General features: G+C 38.5%; 1 protein-coding gene across 7 annotated transcripts in view; it reads right to left on the reverse strand.

Moving 5' to 3' along the window:
• Window positions 1–22,692, reverse strand: part of RBMS1 (RNA binding motif single stranded interacting protein 1) — a 212,241-nt gene that overhangs the window by 152,528 nt on the left and 37,021 nt on the right. The gene's annotated exons all lie outside the window — the stretch shown is intronic.

Consider the following 22,692-nt stretch of genomic DNA (forward strand, 5'->3'; position numbering starts at 1 on the left):
ACCCTTGGGACTGGGGACAGAATGTGCAGGCCATGCTGGTAGCCTGGTGGCAATGTGTCCAAGAAGGAAGCAGAGCTTTGGGGAAAGCTAGGCTTGCTGCAACACCGCAGGGAAATCTTTGTGACTCACTGGTGTGTCATGACACAGCGACTCAGAAAGAAGCATCTCATTTAATGATTTGGAATTCTGGAAAGATATGCCACTAAGGAGCCTGCCCAGCTGCCTAGAACAAAGCTGGTTCACACCTGGGACATGACCCTCATTACCCAATCCTCAAGCAATTCACATCAGGTAGGAAGTCCAACTAGATGAGCGATGAACTACTCTTCCCTTCTGGGGTTCATGGCTACAGGCTAACTGACTGAATCTCCTGGGTAAGTACCTATTCTCACTGGTTTGGATATGAAGATAGGAAAATATGCTTAAAACGAGCCTGTTCACAGAATTCAAGTTTTCAGCAGCAAACTTTATTTTTAGTTTCACAATAAAAAAATGACCGAAATTTGGTCCATGTAGGAAACATTAAGCAACAAGAAGGTATACTTTTGTTGCCTGTCTTTGCATAAATTACATCAATGTTAAAGTGAAAAATGGGCTTCCATTACTGGAGATCCATTTGGTAAATATACTGCTTACACAAATGTTTCTGGTTCTGATCTGAAGAAATGTGGCTTGGCTTTGAAGACTTCTTTTTTAACATGTCTCCACGGTGTTATCTTAAAGCTTTTTAGACAACTATTCATCATAAGTGAATTTTAATTCCCAAGTATATTTTAATATCAATCTCTCAACACGAAGCACTATAATTTAAAAGCAGTCTGGAATATCTAGGAACATGCCTGTGCAATGGAGCTGCACCTCTTAAGTACAGAATTATGCAACCCTCATTTACTTTGTGTTATGTGATAAGGACTCAACTCCTAATCATTTTAATCACATATTTTTTATGACCTCTTTGTTTAAAGTCAATATTTTAACTGCCATATATCAAGATCCGAACATATCTCGGATCAGAAATTTTGTTTAAACTGAGAAAAGGCCTAGATATGAGCATAGTGGCCTAATTTTCACTCACTAAAGGAGTTTGTAATAAAACAAAAATTTTAGAGGTAATAAAACAACACTCAACAGGAAAAGTGTAGTCACTAGCTCATGAGAAGTGTTTAGCGAAGACATGATACTAGTCCATTTAAAAACCAAATATGGCCACCTCTATACCACTTCTTTGGGCGATACATATAAATTAAATTCACAGATATTTCTGAAATCTTATTCCAGTCAATAGTTTCAGCTCATTCAGTTACCAGCTATTTCATCAACACTACTAAAACACAGAAACATTGGACAGGAGTTTGATCTCTTTTTTTCCCATTGCTCACCCGAAACAAACAAGCATGAAAGAGCAAGACTTTGAGGGAGATAGCAGGAAGAAAAAACAGCAACAAATGGGTTAGAAAATAGTCTGTAATAGTGCCAGCCATTAGAATCTTCTGTAATGATGAAAATGTTGTACATCTGTACTGTCTAATACGGTAGCTGGTGAGCACTTGAAATATGGCTGAGTGTTGACTGAGGAGCTGAATTTTTTATTTTAATTAACTTAAATTTAAATGAAAATAGTCCCATGTGGCTAGTGGCTACCATATTCGACAGCACAGGCCTATAATTTACTGGATCCCTGAAAAAAGAAGAAGCAAACCATTGTACACGCGTACCTTGGAGATACTGCAAGTTTGGCTCCAGACCACCACAATAAAGCAAATATTCCAGTGCATATAAAGGTTGTATTTACACTATCCAGTAGTCTATTAAATGTGCAATATCATTATGTCTAAAACACCAATGTACATACCTTATTTTAAAAACGCTCCATTGCTAACAAATGCTAACCATCGTCTGAGCCTTCAGTGAGTCCTAATCTTTTTGCTGGTGGAGGGTCTTGCCTCGATGTTGATGGCTGCTGACTGATCAGGGTGGTGGTTGCTGAAGTTTGGGGTGACTGTGGCAATTTCTTAAAATAAGATAACAATGAAGTCTGCCACATCGGTTGGCTCTTCCTTTCACAAATGACTTCTCTATAGCATGCAATGCTGTTTGGTAGCACTTTACCCATAGTAGAACTTCCTTCAAAATGGGAGTCAACCCTCCCAAACCTTGCGGCTTTATCAACTATTAATATTCTAAATCCTTTGTTGTCATTTCAACAATCCTTATAGCATCTTCACCAGGAGTAGATTCCATCTCAAGAAACCACTTTCCTTGCTCATCCATAAGAAACAACTCCTTATCAATTAAAATTTTATCATGGGATTGCAGCAATTCAGACACATCTTCAGGCTCCACTTCTTCTGGTTTTCTTTCTACTTCTACCACATTTGCAGTTACTTCCTCTACTGAGGTCTTGAGCCCCTCCAAGTCATCCATGAGTGTTGGAATCAACTTCTTCCAACCTCCTGTTAATGTGGATATTTTGACCTCTTCCCATGAATCACTAATGTTCTTAATGGTAGCTAGAATGGTGAATCCTTTCCAGAAGGTTTTCAATTGACTTTGCCCATATCCATCAGAAAAATCACTATGGCAGCTATAGCCTTACAAAATGTTTTTCTTAAGTAATTACTCCTTGATCCATGGGCTGCAGAATGGATGTTGTGCTAGCAGGCATGAAAACAACATTAACTTCATTGCACATCTCCATCAAAGCTCTTGGGTGACAGGGACACTGTCAATGAGTAGTACTACTTTGAAAGGAGTCTTTTCTTCTGAGCAGTAGGTCTCAACAGTGGGCTTAACATATTCAGTAGACCATGTCGTAAACAGATGTGCTGTCATCCGGGCTTTGTTGTTCCATTTATAGAGCATATGCAGAGTAGATACAGCATAATTCTTATGAGAGGATTTTCAAAATGGTAAATGATCACTGGCTTCAACTTAAAATCACCAGCTGCATTAGCTCCTAACAACAGAGTCAGACTGTCTTTTGAAGCTTTGAAGCCAGGCATTGACTTCTCCTCTCTAGCTATGAAAGTCCTAGATGGCACCTTTTTCCAATAAAAGGCTGTTTTGTGTACACTGAAAAATCTGTTTAGTGTAGCCATCTTCATTAATTATCTTAGCTAGACCTTCTGGATAACTTGCTACAACTTCTACATTAGCACTTTCTGCTTCACCTTGCACTTTGATGTTATGGAGATGGCTTCTTTCCTTCAACCTCATGAAACAACCTCTGCCAGCTTCAAATTTTCTTCAGCAGCTTCCTTACCTCTCTCAGCCTTTACAGAATTGAAGAGAGTTAGCCTTGCTCTGCATTAGTCTTTGGCTTAAGGGAATGGTGTTGCTGGTTCGATCTTCTGTCCAGACCACTAAAACTTTCACTATAACTGCAATAAGGATGTTTGCTTTCTTATCATCTATGTGTTAACTGCAGTAGCACTTTTAATTTCCTTCAAGAACTTTTCTTTACATTCACAATGTGGCTAACTGTTTGGCACAAGAGGCCAACTTTCGCCCTATCTTGGCTTATGACATGCCTTCCTCACTAAGCTTGATCATTTCCAGTTTTTGACTTAATATAAGAGATGTGTGACACTTTCTTTCCCTTGAACACTTAGAGGTCATTGCAGGGTTATTAATTGGCCTAATTTCAAAATTGTTTTATGTCAGGTTATAGGGAGGCCCGAGGAAAGGGAGAGAGATAAGGGAACAGCTGGTTGGTGGGGCAGGCAGATCACACACACGATTAAGTTTGCCATCTTACATGGGCATGGTTCTTGGTGCCCCAAAACAATTATAATAATAACATCAAAGATCACACATCACAGGTCACCATAACAATATAATAATAATGAAAAAGTTAGAAATATTGCAAGAATTATCAAAATGTGACACAGAGACACGAAGTGAGAAAAATGCTGTTGGAAAATTGGCTTGCTCTGTGCAGAGGTGCCACAAACCTTCGAGTTGTAAAAAGCACAATATCTGTAGAGTGCAGTAAAGCCAAGTGCAACAAAATGAAGTATGCCTATATACCATCAGTTAAATGTGGCAACTATTTTATGGCCAGCAGGAATCTAGAATTATTTTTATCTGATGATTATCTGATGATCTTTTATTATTTTTATTTATTTATTTTTGTGTGTGTGTGTGGTACGCGGGCCTCTCACTGTTGTGGCCTCCCCCATTGCGGAGCACAGGCTCCGGATGCGCAGGCTCAGTGGCCATGGCTCACGGGCCCAGCCGCTCCACGGCATGTGGGATCTTCCCGGACCGGGGCACGAACCCGTGTCCCCTGCATCAGCAGGCGGACTCTCAACCACTGCGCCACCAGGGAAGCCCTCTGATGATCTTTTAAAATCCTTATTAAATTGATCATGAAAAGGATCTTTAACCATATATAAGTAAAAGTACTGTCAAGGAAGGGCAGAAATCATAGAATGTCAGGGCAGAAAGGACAAGCCCAGTCCTGATTCCTGTAGTTAATGTTCTGCCATGTTACCCAGCTTTTAAAAGGAATTAAACATTTAAAGGGACTGGTATTCTGGCTAGGGCAGTTTAGCCTGACCCAAACTTTCTACATAGCTAGAACAGTGAGACAGAATGAAAAAAAAAAGGGTCTTGCTAACTCTCTCTGGAAATCATTGGGTTTATCTTAAACTATTTCTATGCTTTAACTAGATATTCTACTGGAAATGCTCTCTAATGAGACTTGAGCCCCTTGGAGGGAATACACATATATATATTATATACATATATTTTCTAAATTGAGTTCTTTCTCATTTTTTGGTATCCCAACACTTCTTTTATCACCAGTTATCATACTTTATGTGTGGCCCTGAATACTCTTATTCATTTAAATCTCACACTCTCTGAGGAAGGCAGAGTAGGAATTATTCTCCTCATTTTATAGATTAAGAAAAAGACTTACATATCTGGAGAAAACTCTAATTCTAAAAGATACATGCACCCCAATGTTCACTGCAGCACTATTTACAATAGCCAAGACATGGAAGCAACCTAAATGTCCATCAATAGGTGAATGGATAAAGAAGATGTGGTATATATACACAATGGAATATTACTCAGCCATTAAAAAAAGAATGCAATAATGCCATTTGCAGCAACATGGGTGGACCTAGAGATTATCATATTAAGTGAAATAAGTCAGACAGAGGAAGACAAATATCATATGATATCACTTATATGTGGACCTTAAAAAATGATATAAGTCAACTAATTTACAAAACAGAAATAGACTCACAGAAATAGAAAACAAACTTATGGTTACCATAGGGGATAGTGGGGATGGTGGGGGGGAGAGATAAATTAGGAGTTTGAGATTAACATATACACACTACTATATATGAAATAGATGAACAACAAGGTCCTCCTATATAGCACAGGGAACTATATTCAATATATTGTAATAACCTATAATGGAAAAGAATCTGAAAAATAATACACATCGGAAACTAACACAATATTGTAGATTAACTATACTTCAATTTTTTTAAATCATAAAAAATAAAAGAAAGAACTGGGATTAAAAGAAAAAGGCTCCGAGTTGAGTGACTTGCCAAATTGACAAGAACATCAATCCTATTACACCTATTCTATGACCCTTTCTTCAGAATATTTAGTACACAATAATCATGCAATACATTTTACTGTCTAATAATTGGAGTGCAATGGGAACAGATTTTTACATTCACCAAGCTGTAGACTAATCTTTATATTTGGGAGGATTTTTATATTAGAAGTGTAGCCTTAGTTTTTCTTCTAAAACAGGCACTTATTTTCGAGATCATCTCTGGCTGTGAGAAAATGGACATATGCTACTCCTCCAGAAGTAGGAGGAAAACCAAGAAGAGTTAAGGTCCATTGGAGTACAATAATGGGAAATCTGGAATTATTTTCAGATCTAGACTAAGTTGAACTTCTTTGTCCAAATTTCCTAAGAATCAAGAATTCATTCATTACAGCATCCCAAGGTTTTAGTTACAGTGTGTAAATAAATGTTCCATCACACAGTCAAGTTATTACTTAATGAGCACTGACAAATTAAGGGGGATGCAGGGGTGGGGGAGGAGTTTCAATCAACATTATTGGATTTATAAAGTCATCTCTATGAAACAACCCGTCAAGAAAGCTTTCATAATCTTCATCATAGCAGTCCACCTTACTGGAACAAATAAAATTAGCCATTTTTCTAAAATTGTCCCTTCTCTTTAAGTTACATAGGTAAATAACTGTACAGATAATCTCCAAACAGCCACCATCAATTCCTCGCCTTCCTGTACTCAAGTGCCACTCCACCCATCAAGAGGTGCAGTCTGTCCCGCTTCATCTAGAATCTGGGCTGACATGTAACTTGACCAACAAAATGTGGTGGAAGTGATGCTGTTCCTGGCAGCTTCCACCTTGCCTCTTGGAAGCGAGCCTCCATGTGAGCGAAGTCCAACTACCTTGAGACTATGTCCTGTGAGAGAGGCCAAGCTACCCAGGTGGAGAAGAAAGAATAAGAGCAAAGCAAGAGGCGCTGGCTCTTAAAAGTGAAACCTCCACAACCTTCCAGCCCATCGCAGCCACCAGCTGCATACAGCCCAGTGCCCCACCTCAGCTGACAGCATGTAGAGCCGCCAACCCTGTCCAAATTCCTGTGCCACAGAATCATGAGAAAAAATAAATTACTGTTGTTTTAAGCTATGCAGTTTTGGGCTGAGTTATTAAGTTATCTCTTCCATACTTCATTACCAAACTCGCTTCCTCTACTTTTTATTCTGAATAAAGGGAATAACTCGAAAGTATAGTTGACCATTTTCACCCAAGCTCAAACATGACTGAATGTGAGCATCTCTGAGGGTATTACTACCATGGAAAAGGCTCACGCAAAGAGAAAGCTCATCCCCATGGTTTCCTGCTACATTGGTCTCATGCTTATTACCACCACTAACAAAAAGAAGGTAAAATAAAATGGGAGCTAACAGAGTATTGGGTTCCTGGAAAACTATAGCATACATTTTAACACTCATCTGAAAGAATGTGTTTAGCAAAAGAATCCTCAGCTAAGGCCTTTCAACTGAACTTTGAAGGGTAATGAAGAAAAATAGCCAGATTAACTGAAATCAAGCAGCCGGCTGTCTGTCTCTGAAGTACATCCTAGAATTTCACCCCTGCCGTCACTCTATTTCTTGCCCTTTCTTTTTTACCATGAATATTTAATTCAACGATAGGATAAGAACTTTAAATCATTGCAAAGCATAAGTAGATAAATGCTAAGTTTGCACATTAATCTTGTTCGATTGTGGAGGAGACTGTTTCGTTTCCCTGGAATGAAATGATGCTGGGAAAATATTTTTAATAGACAAAATAAATATGAGTGACATGAAAACAAACCTGAATAGCTGGAGGAGTCTAAAGTGTTAAAGGGGACACTCTCCAAGGGAAAACCTGCTTTAGCATTCCCAATCCACCGAGACTGAACCCTGAGTGATGTTCAGGGGAAAAAAATTACTCAAAAATAGAACAGCAGGCTGGCAACTACTATCCAAAAGGCTATCAGCCCAGACCTTCATGGTTACCCTTAGTGACACCTGATTCAGCTCTACCACTGCCACCTCCTTAGTTTTTTGTCTAGTTTGTGGCTCCCACCTGAGCCCTTCTAAAAGTCCTCTGGGGGAGGGGCGGGTGCAAAGCATGGACTATTCTCACTTCTCTTGCAGTTGCCCCCAGTTTAGCACAATTAGCAAGAAAGGTATATAATCCATAATAAAGCGATATATAATCCAGAAAGCAAAGTCTACCTAATGCCTCAGTCAATGTGAAAAACTGTCAGTTCTGTCAGAAATGCCAGCACTCCAATCCAGTACTCACTTCACAGAATCTTCATCTTTCTATCATCAGTAAGTGCAGGAGTTACAGATGCTGAAATATGGCCAATTTTGTGGCTGACAAAACAAATCTTGAAATGCCTATAACCATATGAAGGCAGTTCATGAATATGATGCTTCTTTCTGAGTCAATCTCCCAAGTGTTTGATGGACATCGTCTCACAACATTTTTGCATCTTTAGAACACACAACATGAGAAGTATTCAAACTGTGACGGCTATGGGTACAAAGGAACAGCCTGTATCACATGCAATATACATTTCTGTCATTCAGGAAAAATCAGAGGCACTGATTATTAAGGGACTCAAGTCATACTTCCCAGTTTTTCTAAAACAAACTTCCAATTATAGCAATACTACATACTTCTCTATTTAAGGGATTAAGGATAAACTTCTCGAAAACAGTTTGCAAGAGCCTGACTCCAAAAACGCAGGAGAATCACCCTGTTCATACCACTTTTACTACTGTGATCAGATGAGATTTTTGACAGGACCTGGACAAGAGATAAGAAATGCCTTAGGTTCCTGCTGTTCCTACCATTGTAGGAAAAGAAGAAGTTACTTTAATGTTGATGCCCTCTCTGAATCCCCATCAAGTCCTTTATGCTTTTCAGCAGCATTCAAAGCATTTAGAAGTCAAGAATACTCTTTGAGATCATTTTAAGGGATTCCATAGGGGAATCAAGTTATATAAAACCCATTGTTTATGCAGATGAAAGGCAATCTTTGGAGGATCAATGCTCTTTGGTAACTGGGAACATAAATAGATTCACCTTCTCCGTCAGGAAGGTTGACCAGATGGATCTGGTCTCCTCCCTGAGAGGGCACCCAACATTCCTGGCCTTAAGAAACCACGTCTAAGGGACAGTTCTGACACCTAAAACCAATGCGGCTTCCCTGACTTTAGGATGGATGCCTCAGCTCCACCTTCAAGGTAGACTGACTAACTGGTCTTTCAGTCAGTTGACTCCCAAGCCGAGGAACACCTGAAGTATCCTTGGAGGGATCCCCATGTACCACCTTCCCCTCTAGGTGAAGCACGAAAGTCGCCATCTTTACTGCTGGCAAACCCCCCTTCCCCCACTCCCCCCCCTCACCAAAATCTGTTCACGCTAAAATGGCCTTTTCAGTGATGTCCCTAAAGCTGCGCTTTCCATTTCCTCAGTAGGTTGTTGACTCCAGGTCCTCCTGTCTAACATTCTTTTGAGGGATTCTTGTAGCACAGACATATTTGTACACATTGGAGGCAGCCAACTGCTTCTTCTTCTTCCAAGAAATCTCACATATAACTTTTCTCACATTCTCTAGGCTCCCATCTTGGATTATTCGTCTGCCTGCAAAAGTTTTGACAGAGGAAGACAGATTCTTCTTTTTTTTTTTTTAACAAAATTGAGATATAATACACAGATCTTAAATGTTTAGTGCGTGAGTTCTGACAACTCTATACAATGGCATAACCACCATTCAAAACAAGACATAGGTCATTTCCATCCCTCAGGAGTTCCATCATGCCCCTTTCCTGTCAACCTCCCTCTCCATCCACTATCTGAAGTCCATCACCATAGGTTAGATTTGCCCGTATTTGGATTTCATGTAAATGAAATCATAGAATAGGCTTTTTTTTTTGCAACAGGCTTCTTTCATTCAGCATGTTTTTGAGATTCACCAGTATTGTTGCTTAAATCAGTAGTGTTTTTTATTGATGTGTAGTATTCCATTATAAAGGAATTTGTTTATCCATTTTCCACAGACATTTGGATTGTTTCTAGCATTTGGCCTTATGAATCAGCCTGCTACAAAGATTTTTATGCAATTCTTTCTGTAGGCATATATTATTATTTCTCATTGGTAAATACCTAGGAGTGGAACTGCTAGGTCATATAATGTCTGTTTAAAGTAGTAAGAAACTGTCCAACAGTTCTCCAATGTGGTTAGACCTTTTTATACTCCCACGATTGACTGAGAATTCCAGGTATTCCATATCCTCCCCCACATTTGGCACTGGCAGTCTACTATACTTCAGCTATTCCAGTGGATGTGAAATAGCATCTCATTGTGGCTATAATTTGTATTTCCCTGACATCTGACAATGTTGATCAACTTTTTTGAGCTTACTGGCCATTCATGTATCTTAATTTGTGCAATACCTGTTCGAGTCTTTAATTGGGTTGCCTTTTTCTTATAGATTTGTACAAATTCTCTATGTGTTTTGTATTTTTAAGTCCTTTGTCAGATATATGTGTTGCAAATATTCTCCCAGGTGGTACTTGTCTATTCATTTTCTTAAAGGTATATTTTGGTGAACAAAAATGTTTAATTTTGATGTCATCCAATTAATCAATTTTTAAAGTTTATGATGTGCTTTTTTGTGTGGTATCCAAGAAACCTTTGCATACTATGAGGTCACAAAGACATCCTCCCATGTCTTCTAGAAGATTTATGGTTCTGAGTTTATATTTGGGTCTACGATTCAGTTCAAATTAATTCTGTAGTACAGAGATAGGTGTGAAAGTTCACTTTCTTCCCCCAAAAGGACTGTTTCTTGATACTATATTTGACCATAGTTTGCAAAATAGTTGCATCCCAGTACATATGAAAAATAATTTATAAATGCCTTAATTTGCATATAAGTGGTACATGCCCATACCACGCTGATTTTATTTTCTACTGCATTCAGTATTCTAGTAGAACTGGCCATCCTAACACTGAAAAGTATTACAAAGATAGATCACTTAAACTGTACATCCTACAGCAGCTAGAGATTGCACTACATAAATATTTCACTTTAATTTTTTTTAAAGCAGGACCTCAGATATAAAAAGACTCTTAGGTTTCCAATTTTAGTGAAAGTCTTATAATTTGACTCATAAGTACAACTGTCTAGAACGAAACGTTTATAAGTGTAATATATCCATGACTTGTTCATGGACTCAAAATGGGAGAGGGAGGGAAGCTATACGTCCAACGCCTGCAACATGGACTCAGAAGGCAGGAAGAGAGAACTGCTTGCTAGGAAGGGGGCAAAGAGAACTCATGGGCATTGTCTTTCATGCTTTTTCTCCTTCCTTTTTTTTTTCTTTTAAGCCTACTTGCCAAATAGAAATGACTGATACTGACAGAAAACATAGCTCCTTCTCTAGACTCAGAAAGAGTCAGGAAGGATTGGAGAGTGTCTGATGGCATGTGTTGCACATCTTAAAAAATAATTTATTATTTGAGAATCAATTAAGTGCACTTTCTCTACACTTTTAACTCAATTCAAATTCCAGTCAGTGTTCAGTCTAACACAGGAAATGGAATATTAGCCAATGAATTAGGCAACCGTATATTACCTGTAGAGCTACTGGTAAGTTGTCAATTGTCTTCTGTTTAGCTTTCCAAGACAATAACTAAATGGGGATGCTTTTACCCCTAACTCCCTTTAGGGTAATCCAAAGATTATCGAATTTCTTGTTATGGATGAAGTTTCTTGATTTCCACAACAATAAGGTATACAACCATGTGTTCTGTTTTTTATTGTACGTGTAGGAAAGTGAGTACATGTGTGTGTATGTGTGTGTGTGTAAAAGATTTAAGTGGAAAAATAGGAAAAGTAAAGAATTCCTTTTTCAGTCACTAGGAAAGTTACTCCACCCTTGCTATTTGTTTTTACAGTGTCATCTTGAAATCTTTAGGTTATAGACAGAGAAGGTCCTGAGTCTGTTTGCAGAGCATTCTCCAGCGCTGGCAGACGGGATAAGACAGGGAGAAAGGGGGTGACTAGATCAACACTGATGGGAACAACTTCTTTATAAGAATTTTATAAAATAAAATATACTTTATTCTCTTATAGTTAAGTATTTATCAAATTTCAGAAGGAAAATTTTCAAGGCATGCTTTGACTTTCCAGTGCTAGTAATCATTTGATATGTAAACATGAATACATGGATAATACATATATAAAATCACAAAAGTCTTATTAGCTGAGACATAAATACCTAGTTAGATATTCAATAATAATAGCTAACATTTATTGAATGTTTAGTATATGCCACGCATTAAGTACTTTTCATGTTTTAACTCATTTATTCAACATGATAAAGCTATGAAATCATCACTCTTTATCCTCAGTTTATACAAAACTGAGAAACAGAGAGGGTTAAGTAACTTGCTCCAGGTCACATTTAAATGCAAGCAATCTGACTCCAGGGTCCACTGCCTATGTGCTGTGGAATGAATTTTGTCCCCCCAAAATTCTTATATTGAAGCCCTAACTTCCAATGTGATTATATTCAGAGATAGGGCTTTTAGGGAGAAATTAAGGTTAAATGAGGTTATAAAGGTGGGATCCTAATCCAATAGGATTGATGGCTTTATTCTCCATGCCTTGTGAGCACCAAGGATTGACCATGAGAGCTCATAGCAAGAAGGCAGTCATCTGCACATCAAGAAAAGAACTCTACTATTCACAATAGCCAAGACATAGAAACAACCTAAATGTCCATTGACAGATGAATGGATAAATATGTGGTACATGTACACAATGGAATATTACTCAGCCATAAAAAAGAATGAAATAATATCATTTGCAGCAACATGGATGGACCTAGAGATTATCATACTAAGCAAAGTAAGTCAGAAAGAGAAAGACAAATACCATATGATATCACTTACATGTATAACTTAAAAATATGACACAAATGACCTTATCTATGAAACAGAAACAGACTCACAGCCATAGACAGATTTGTGGTTACCAAGGGGGAGGGGGGTGGTAGAGGAATGGATTGGGAGTTTGGGATTAGCAGATGCAAACTATTATATATAGAATGGATAAACAACAAGGTCCTACTATATAGCACAGGGAACTATATTAAATATCCTGTAATAAACCACAATGGAAAAGAATATGAAAAAGAATATATATATATATATATATATATATATATATATATATATGAAACTGAATCACTTTGCTGTAGACCACAAACTAACACAACATTGTAAATCAATTGTACTTCAATAAAATAAATTTTAAAAAGAAAAAGAAAAGAGCTCTCGCCAGAACCCAACCATGCTAGCACCCTGACCTCTGACTTGCAGCCTCTAAGAACTGTGGGAAAATTAATTTCTGGTTTTTAAGCCACCCAGTCTATGGTATCTTGTTGTGGCAGTCCACACAGACAAAAACACTACAGAAATCATCTTCCCAGAAACTTCCATATAAGGGGAAAATCAAAAAGAACATAAGATCTAATTTTTGCTTCACCTATAATTTCTTTTCATACTAGTTAACTTGCCCCTCTTTCATAGGGTACTAAAAGCATCTGAGAAGCTGCAATCTTGTTGGATTTTATCACAATAAATATTCATAGATTTTTAAAATACGTGCATCAATACAGGCAGGTTAAGGCATGTTTACTATATTGATCTTTGCAAAAGAAACATAAAAGCTTCTGATCAATATAAATGTAAAAGTTTTGGCTCAGATTTTTAGCATAACTAGATTTTCAGGCAATGACTCTGGGAATAAAATGGAATAAGAATGAAGACCTTAATGGCTGCTGTTACAGTGCTCCTGATTTATTAAAAACAATCACAGAGCATTACTAGTAATGCCAAATCTCTAGCATTCCGACCTAGTGAAAGGAATTATCAGTATCTAAAAGGTCTTTGTCAACTCTAACATCTATAAACATTTAAGTGGTATTGAACAGATTCCATAATCTGATCTGTTTTTAACTGTGGAAATCAATGCAATTATTAAGAAGCTGTTTGAATAATTCATGTTGTAAGAGAAGGCCTTCAGAGTAGCTATAATATGTTTGCATCTTAATGGTATTTTAAATAAAGTTGTGTCTTGCCACAACGCACATTTGGTAAGCAAGATCCATCAATCCCCATCCATCAGTTCAGAGGCAGCAATGTGAGAAAGCCTGACAGTTTCAGAGGAACAGCTGAGCTATCTGGCTCTGATAAATAAGGGAGTTAAGGGAAAATTTCTTCCCCCAATATCTCAGAGGAAGATAGTATCTGTCTTTTCCTTCACCCCACTGCCTTGTTGTTGCGGGCTGACATTCTATTGGAGATACCATTCAGTGATATCAAGGCAAGGTCATTTAGCCATGTGAACTGGACAAAATGCCTATTCATTAGCTCCAACAGAAAGTATGTATTGGGCTTCCCTGGTGGTGCGGTGGTTGAGAATCTGCCTGCCAATGCAGGGGACACGTGTTCGAGCCCTGGTCTGGGAAGATCCCACATGCCGGGGAGCAACTAGCCCCGTGAGCCACAATTACTGAGCCTGCGCGTCTGGAGCATGTGCTCCGCAACAAGAGAGGCCGCGATAGTGAGAGGCCCGCGCACCGCGATGAGGAGTGGCCCCCACTTGCCACAACTAGAGAAAGCCCTCGCCCAGAAACAAAGACCCAACACAGCTATAAATAAATAAATTTTTTTTAAAAAGTATGTATTAAGTGCCAAATGGTTAGCTCTGGGTAGAGACACTTGTGCAAGTATAGTCTTCCCTCTCTTTGGAAGTTTTTAAACCCTTATATCACACATTTCCCTGACCTTGAAATCAGGGCAAATCTAAGTAGTTAGCCTTCATAAAATTTTAAACTTCAGATCAATATCAAAGAACAGGAGACTATTAGCAAAGACCTCAAAAGGTATCTCGTCTCAATCTCATCCAATAGTTGAGCCACCTGCATGGCAATACCTCCAAGCTGTGAAGCCCGTCTATGCCAATCCTTTCTGTTCATAAAATTTGTGGCTGTCTTCTCCAGGACTGAATGACTGCTCTTCAGGCAATTATAACAGAAAGTTCTTCCTTACGCTGAACGCAAATCTGTCTCCCTACCCTTCCACCTATTTGTCTTAAGTAGCCTTTGGGGCCACTCAGTCAAGTATAACCCTCTTCCATCTGCTATCCACACTTGAAGGCAATGATTACAGTCTTTCAAGTTCCCTCTCCTCCAGGCTAAACACTCCCAGTTCCTTCACTTGGCTCATGTTCTATCAATGTCCATTACCATCCATAGAGGGGTCTACAATCACAAACTTTTGGAGACCTTGTATGTTGGAAAACCCACTAAGCATGACCATGACTAAAAATTATCTCTATTGTGAGAAACTGTTCCTTTTATTAAGCCATTTACCAAATCTAGGTTAGCGCCTTTTCTTTATTGCCTGGACACCCTCCATCACATACTCTATCCCTGAGGCTGCTTTTCCCTCAGGTCTCAGTAGTCCTCTTCTCTTAGCTTGGTCCATAAAGCTTTCCTTGATCGGTCCTTGACTTTCCTTTCCAGTCCTATCCATAAACACTGCCCTCCACTTCCATTACCCCCTGGCCACACCAAACTGCTCCTTGAAAGTTCCAACCTTTCTTTCTCCCCTATGCCACTCTCCACTTGGGACACTCTTCCTCCCCTTCTCACTAACTAATGCTTACTAGGGGGAGGTATCCTGACAGTGGACAGCGAGTATATTAATCAGTATAGATTAACTGCTATAAAAAATAACCTTCAAATTTTAGGGATTTAACACAATGAAAATTTATTTCTCATTTATATTACAGTCCAGTATTATTTGGGAAGGGGCATTGTTTAAAGGTGGGTAAGTGAACTGCACACAATCCTTCATGGACCCAGACTCCTGTCTGATAATGAGGTCGTATCTATCTCTGAATTCTTAACACTCAGAACTCTTAAGAAGTGTCTGCTGAATGAATGAATGTAAAATATTTTTTTAAATAGGGTAATCAGAACATAGGCTCTATTAAGTTTCATTTCATACCCAAAGTAACAAAATTTGATATCACAACCAGCCATGAAATGCCAACAAAGTTAGTTTTACTCTGGCTTACTATCTTTATATCCTTTTATAATACTGTCAATTCTCATATTCTTTCTATAATACTAGCTCTAATACACTTTAGGGCTAAGAAATTTTTTGAAAGTTGTGTTATCTTTTAAATAAAGTAAAATAGTGGAAATTCCTAAACCACTTGACTTTGACAGCCCTAACCCCAGCTTTTCACAGAGGTGGTTTCTTCTGTAGGGGTAGAAAGAATGCCTTCTTCCTCTGGATTAATTCAGTACAAACTGAGATATCATCATTAGGAAACTGAAAAAGCAGGAAAGGCTGTGTTCCTTTTCCAGTCTATAAATAAACAGGAAGACAAAGATAAAGACTAAAGTAGTTCCCAAGACAATATTTTGAAACTCAAGTTGACCTGCCTTAATTTTTTGTTAAGGGGGGAAAAAACAAAACAAAACAAAAAGAACTCTACTAAATGTCTAAAACTAGGAAAAAAAATTCATAATGTGTGCTTCTTTTCTTGACACTTTGTATTAACTGTTAAATATTCAAATTCTAGTGCCTTCACAGTTCTTATTGCTTGATAAATAGAATAAAAAAGCAGCACGTCCAAAATCAATCCAGAAATATATTTACTTTAAAATGTACAGCACAACCTACATTTGAATTAAAATGTTAAAAATCAATAATTTACCTTTTTTACTAAATAAACCTCAGTTTCTTTATTGGTGATTTTCAAATCTATTTAAAGCCAATTCATCGACAAAATATAAAAATGAAACTTTTAATGCATTATCTTGAAAAATCATCTTTCTATAATCTCCACCTAATTCATTATTTTTTTTAATTATAAAGCTTGAAAAGTTCAGTGAAAATCAGACGCATAAAACCTGAATAAAAGCAAACTCAAACCTTTAAAGGAAACTGCTCAGAGAATCTGACTATCAACCTAGGCCAGGAGTCCCCGTTGTCTAGACCTGCATGAAGATGTGATCTAGTTCAAGGCCTAGAAAATCAGATCAGTTACGAGACTGCTCCATGGAAGAAACGGAACTGAGAGGAAATGGAATAAAAAGATATACAGTTTGATCTAGAGGCATCTAAGCCCCAGGAAATTCCAAAGTTCTCATATCTCAAGGCCCCAGGGCTGCCATGGAGCCCAGCTAAGAAACAGCCCCTTTTCCAGTATAGGTGCTTTTACCAGGTCAGAGCATCACAGGCTTAGACTGACCTCACTACAAGAGTAGCGATCTTTAGTGTCAAGTGATTGGTTAACTGAGCACCCTACTATGTGCCACGTAATCACAGAGCTAAGCATTGGAGGGTACAGCCAGGAACAAGACATAGAATGTGCCCTCATGGGACACAGTCTAATAGGCAAGATCCACATTTATCAAATGAGTACTAATGTGATAAAAGCCTCCCAGGAGAAATTAGGAGCTATGAGATCATATTTAGGGGTTCCTAGCTCGGTCGGGGGTGTGGAAAGCTTCCCTGAGGAAATAACTAGTGGTATTTATACTTGTTCAAGTCACTTAATCTAGCCATGCCTTAGCATCTTCATTTAGAAAATGGGATAATAATAGTACGTACCATATAGAACTCTTGTGAGGATTAAAGTAGATAACAAATGAAAGCACTAACCACTGAATAGCATCTAAAAAGTGATCAATATATGTTTCTAAATTATGGCTATTATTATGATGGTCATTATTACTATTATTTGCCTGAAAGAGTAAGTTAACTAAGTCAAAGGGGGGAAGGGAGGACAGCAAGAGAAGCTATTCCAGACAGAAGAACAAGCATATGCAAAAGCCCTGAGACCCAAAAGGCCCCTCTAGATGGACAGAATTAGAACCTGCAAAGAAAAAAGAAAAGAAAAGAAAAGAAAAAAACTAAGGCATCTTTACAGGGGAAGATCCTTCCAGATCATTTCCAAAAGCTTCCCTAAGAACATTTTCCCTTGACTCTGCTTTCCCTTCCAAAACCATGTTATAATCTTTGCTTTCTTTTTTTTTTTTTATAACTTTCTGTATTTTCCAAATTCTATTAAGCATGTATTACTTTCAGAATTTTTTTAAAAAGAAAGATTTTTAAAAGAGATCCCATCATTATTTTCCTTCCCCTTATAACCTAGCTTCCGCAAAGCCTGGTTATTATTCATTATCCTCTTCGGTTCCTTCCCACACACTCAGTAACACATTGCCATCACTCTATTAAAACAGCTCTCTTGGAAAGGTCTTCAGAAGGAACTCCAGCATTAAGTTTCTAAAACACAGATCTGCTCTCTCATTCACCTGCTTTAAACAATTCGTGGCCTCTTATGGCCTACAGAATAATATCCAAACCTCTTAGCAAAAACACCCCAATGATCCAGGACCTACACCCAATCTATCCTGCCGACGTCATTTCCTGCCACTCTCCTCCAATATTCACCCTTCTCCACACCCACTCCCAGCCACATAGAACCTCTCACAGCATGTACTTTGATGCCCCTCTGCCTTCACTCATTTTAGGTTTTCCACCAAGAATAGCCTTTCAACATCCTCCGTCTAGAAACATTCTACAACTGCTTCCAAACTCAGTGAGCTTCAATGTCATCTCCTTTATGAAAGTTTCTTCCATCCTGTCCACCTCTCCCCCAAACACAAGCCCTTGGGAACTCTCCCCATATTGCCCCCCAGAGAGCTAGATAAATGTTTATCTCTTGGGTTATATTATGAGTTCCATTAACGTAGAAGCTACATCTAATTTACTTTTGTGTGCAGAAGCACCCAGCTTGTAACTCAATAAACATTTGCGTCATTGCTACTCAAATTAAAATAATATTATAATGGTTTCTTTGAGGAAATCTCATGAGAGGTAGATTGTTTACAGCAAGCTAGAGGTAGAAAAGAAGCAAAGATGACACATGCAAACCATTTCAATTGTTTATCCTTCTCTTGCAATCTTACATACTTATCAATTCAGCTCACAGTTATCCAGGGCTCACTATCTGCCAGGTACCGGGCTAGGTACCATGTATACAGCTGTGAATAAAACAGAATCCTTGTCTTCATGTGGCTTACAATCTACTTGTGAGATGGATGCTAAAGAAACACAAATATACAATTACAGACTGTGGTAAGTGCCATAAGGGAAAAGAACAGGAGGCCGTGTAAGACAGCAACTTTGAGGCTCTAATTTAAATCAGGGAACCAGGAAAGCCCTCTCTAAGAAAGTAACTGTGACAATGAGAAGTGAAGGTTTAGGAGGAATAAACTGTGTAAAGAATGGGAGAAAGAGAATTCCAAAAGGGGAAATGTCCTGGAAGGCTCTGAGACAGAAGGGAGTGTGGAGCATTTGAGAAAGTGAAGGATGGTAAGCCAGGAACCCAGTGAAGCAGGAGCACAGTGGGCCAGCCCCTCTAAGACGTGGTGGTTCCATCAAAGAGACTGTACTGTCTTCTAAGGGCGCCCAAAAGCCATTAAAGATTTTGGGCAGTGCTGGGAGGGGTGGGTGGTAACGGATCAGATTTACATTTTAAAAATACCACTCTGAAGTGAGGAATTAAAATTCCTTTAGGTAGAATTACTAGTGAGAAGGAAAAGTTCTCAGTTTATTTGATTTTCTAGTACATTTGGGATAACAGTTATTTGAACATCCATCAAATATTATATTCATCAGTCAAATATTTGTCTCTGATCATCCTCAGAAGTTAAACCCAAGCTACCCCTGTAGCTCTTGTTTCTCTGAAAATATACTTCACATATACTAAGTTACAGTACAGATCCTGGTTCCTGGAATGCCACATTGTCCATTCCAACAAATGTTTAATCAGAGCTATCTTTCCAAAGTGTTTAAAGCCTCTTGTCAAGATAAAGACTAGTATCTGATGTTGATTGAAACTCAAATTTTTCATTTTAACTTCAGCTGAAGACTTGGCCTTTTCTACCTAAGCTGCAGCCTTATGAATGGCATATAAGAAACAGTAAAGGCTGTTACTTTTGTTTGTTTAGAAATGTCACACTCCTTCTCTCTGCTGAGAACAAATTCACTCAAGTTACAGTTATGTCACAAGAAGGAGATAATGCACAGTATCATTTTTAGAATGTTCTTGTGACACTTTGTTAAACCGTAAGAAATATTACAACCAGAACGAGGGAGAGGAAGGAAGAAGAGAAATATAGTTGCAGGATGAACAAAGACTAACAGGAATACACACGTGCACATTCCAATACATGGATTTTGGCTGGCAAGCCACAATGTCCCATAGGCACTACTTAGAACTTGGGAAAGAAAACCATGAACATGTCTGGAGAGGACACCAAAGAAATATCCAACATCCAGCCAAGACAAGAAAAGAAGGAGAGCACAGGGAAAATTATAGCCAGCACACACAATGCAATATAAGCTCCTTTCCCAAGCTTTTAATGGGCAGTGATTTACCCAATATCAAAACAATGTTTGGAAAATCAATGAAAGAAAAGGAAATCCAGACCAAGCAAAGGAGTAGAAAGCAAAGACTTTCAGCTAATGTAAAAGAAGTGGGTCTTAATAATTTCAGAAAAAGAATCTTGAAATGGTAAAATAGTAATTGTAACACTTATAGTAAGAACACCAATCATAAAAGCTAACCTCTGTTTAGCACATACTTTGTGTTAGGTACTGTGCTAAGTGCTTTCCAGGGGTTATCTGATTTTAAACCTCTTACCAGCTGTAAGTGGGTGGTAATTTTATTTCCAGTCAAAAGATGAGGAAACTGTTGCTAAACGAAGCCAAAATGTGAATGAGAGGTCACCTCCATCTGACTGGAGCTTTTTACAAATGGATTCCAGGTAAGTTTTGGTGTTCCTTTTAATCTAGATAAGAGTTTAAATAAGATACACTATAGATTTTTATATTAACTCTTTTAATGAAAAATTTTCTAAGTAATATTTTATTTATTTATTTATTTATTTATTTATTGCAGTACGCGGGCCTCTCACTGTTGTGGTCTCTCCCGTTGCGGAGCACAGGTTCTGGACACGCAGGCTCAGCGGCCATGGCTCATGGGCCCAGCCACTCCGCGGCATGTGGGATCTTCCCGGACCGGGGCACGAACCCGCGTCCCCTGCATCGGCAGGCGGACTCTCAACCACTGCGCCACCAGGGAAGCCCTCTAAGTAATATTTTAGATTTTCTATCTTTCTTAAACACAATATCCTGAGCATCTCTACAGATAAAGTTCTCTTAATAATTCACCATATACTGAGCATAATTTGAACATTAGCTATCATGTTTTACCTTAATAGCAAACCTCAAGAGATACTAAAAAATGTAGGACTATTCATTTCTATACCAAATGGGAGCAGAAGGCTCTTTGAGTTGTTCCAGCTTTTTCTGTTCTGTCTAGTCCCTCATTGCCAAGTTACCAACTATAACATTTAGCTGCTGTCAGTGTACCGAGCTCTAGCAGGAATCTGCCTCTCGCACTCCCTCTCCACTAACTCAGCTGCTTCTTGCTTCTCCAGCCTCCTCTTGAGCCTCCAATTGTCCTCCATGGGCTATTTTCTCAACAATAATAGAGATATTCAGCCAAACCAAGACAACTACACTTCCTTTCCAGCACCCCTCAGCTGGCCAGTTCCAAGGGACTTTGTGTAACTTAACAGAGGTTGAGAAGACTAACGATCTTGTGAATTAGTAGTAGTAGCCCCATTTTACAGAGAAGTAAACTGAGGCTAAGAACTATTATATGTTTATATTAGAAATATTAGGCTTTCACAGCAAATAAGTAACAGAGCTTTGATGTGAACATGGTCTTTCTTATTGCTAAGCTTCACTGCCACAAACAGGAGTGGGGCAGGGGGGCGGGGGGAGAGGGGAGCACAACATTTCTTGCAGCACCGATGGCCTCAAGAAATAGCCACAATTTGCTTTATGCCTTTAAGGTATGCTAAGTGTTGAATAATTTCACAAATACACATTGAAATCATATGACATGATTCAGAGCATAGATCAGAGATTGCTAAGTAGGCAACATACAACAGTTGATCAGCTAGCTGGGCAGTGCTGCCTACGCATTAATTAGTGCGGGCCTGAATGTCACGCTTTGACACATCCTGTGACTTCCTCAGTGATCTCCTGACACTTCTGGGTGCAACCCACCACTTTCGAGCAATTTATTGCATAAGAGTAAAACAACTTTGCAAAGAAATATAGGTTTCTCTAATACACACTGAATATCTCTTAGAAAAAACATTGTTAGCATTAATTTTTGCATATCATCACACTAAAGCTTTACTGATGACCATATTCAGACACCTTATTTGGATGCTATAAATGGCACTTATCTCTCCTATTTAGACCTAATTCTATTTCAGCCTGGTTGTCCCAATTCATTTATTTCTTTAACCAGTATTTATTAAGTAGATACTCTGCTACAGATACTCTGTGCTACATATTATACTAGATGGCAGGGTGGAAGTGACTCTATAGTACATGAGCCTGAATATTTATTTAGGTACAGTGATTGTAATTGGATTATCGTGTACCTTCATTTACTCACAATGATCATTAAAATTGTCAGTGTTTAACAAATGGATCAAGAAATTTTCCATTGAAGTTGTTTCACACATGAAATTACACTAAAGAACATTTTCTTCCCGATTTACTAATATTTAAAGTTACCAGGGTCTTTATCCAAAGTGGAGAGGTCTTCACACGGCAACTACACCCCAAGTACTTCCTTAGAAGCAAGGAAGTAAGAACTGCTGGCCACATCTTGGGGTCCTGGGACTCAAAACACGCAGACAGAGAGAAATCTCCAGAGAAATGTTTTAAGCACAAGGTCCATAATATACACGACATGCACAGTTGTGAAGAAAGGGATTCCTGGCTGGAGCAGATCTGTAAGACTCATTCACTTTAGACTCACACAGCCTTTGTGTGCTGCTGTGACGCTTTTCTAACCACCAATCAGAGGCACGCTGGCAAAAACTGTACCAGCTTACATAGTTCCTTAGAAATTCAGGCAGCACCTT

The sequence above is a fragment of the Mesoplodon densirostris genome, chromosome 8, assembly GCF_025265405.1.
Source record: "Mesoplodon densirostris isolate mMesDen1 chromosome 8, mMesDen1 primary haplotype, whole genome shotgun sequence".
Taxonomy (NCBI): Eukaryota; Metazoa; Chordata; class Mammalia; order Artiodactyla; family Ziphiidae; genus Mesoplodon; species Mesoplodon densirostris.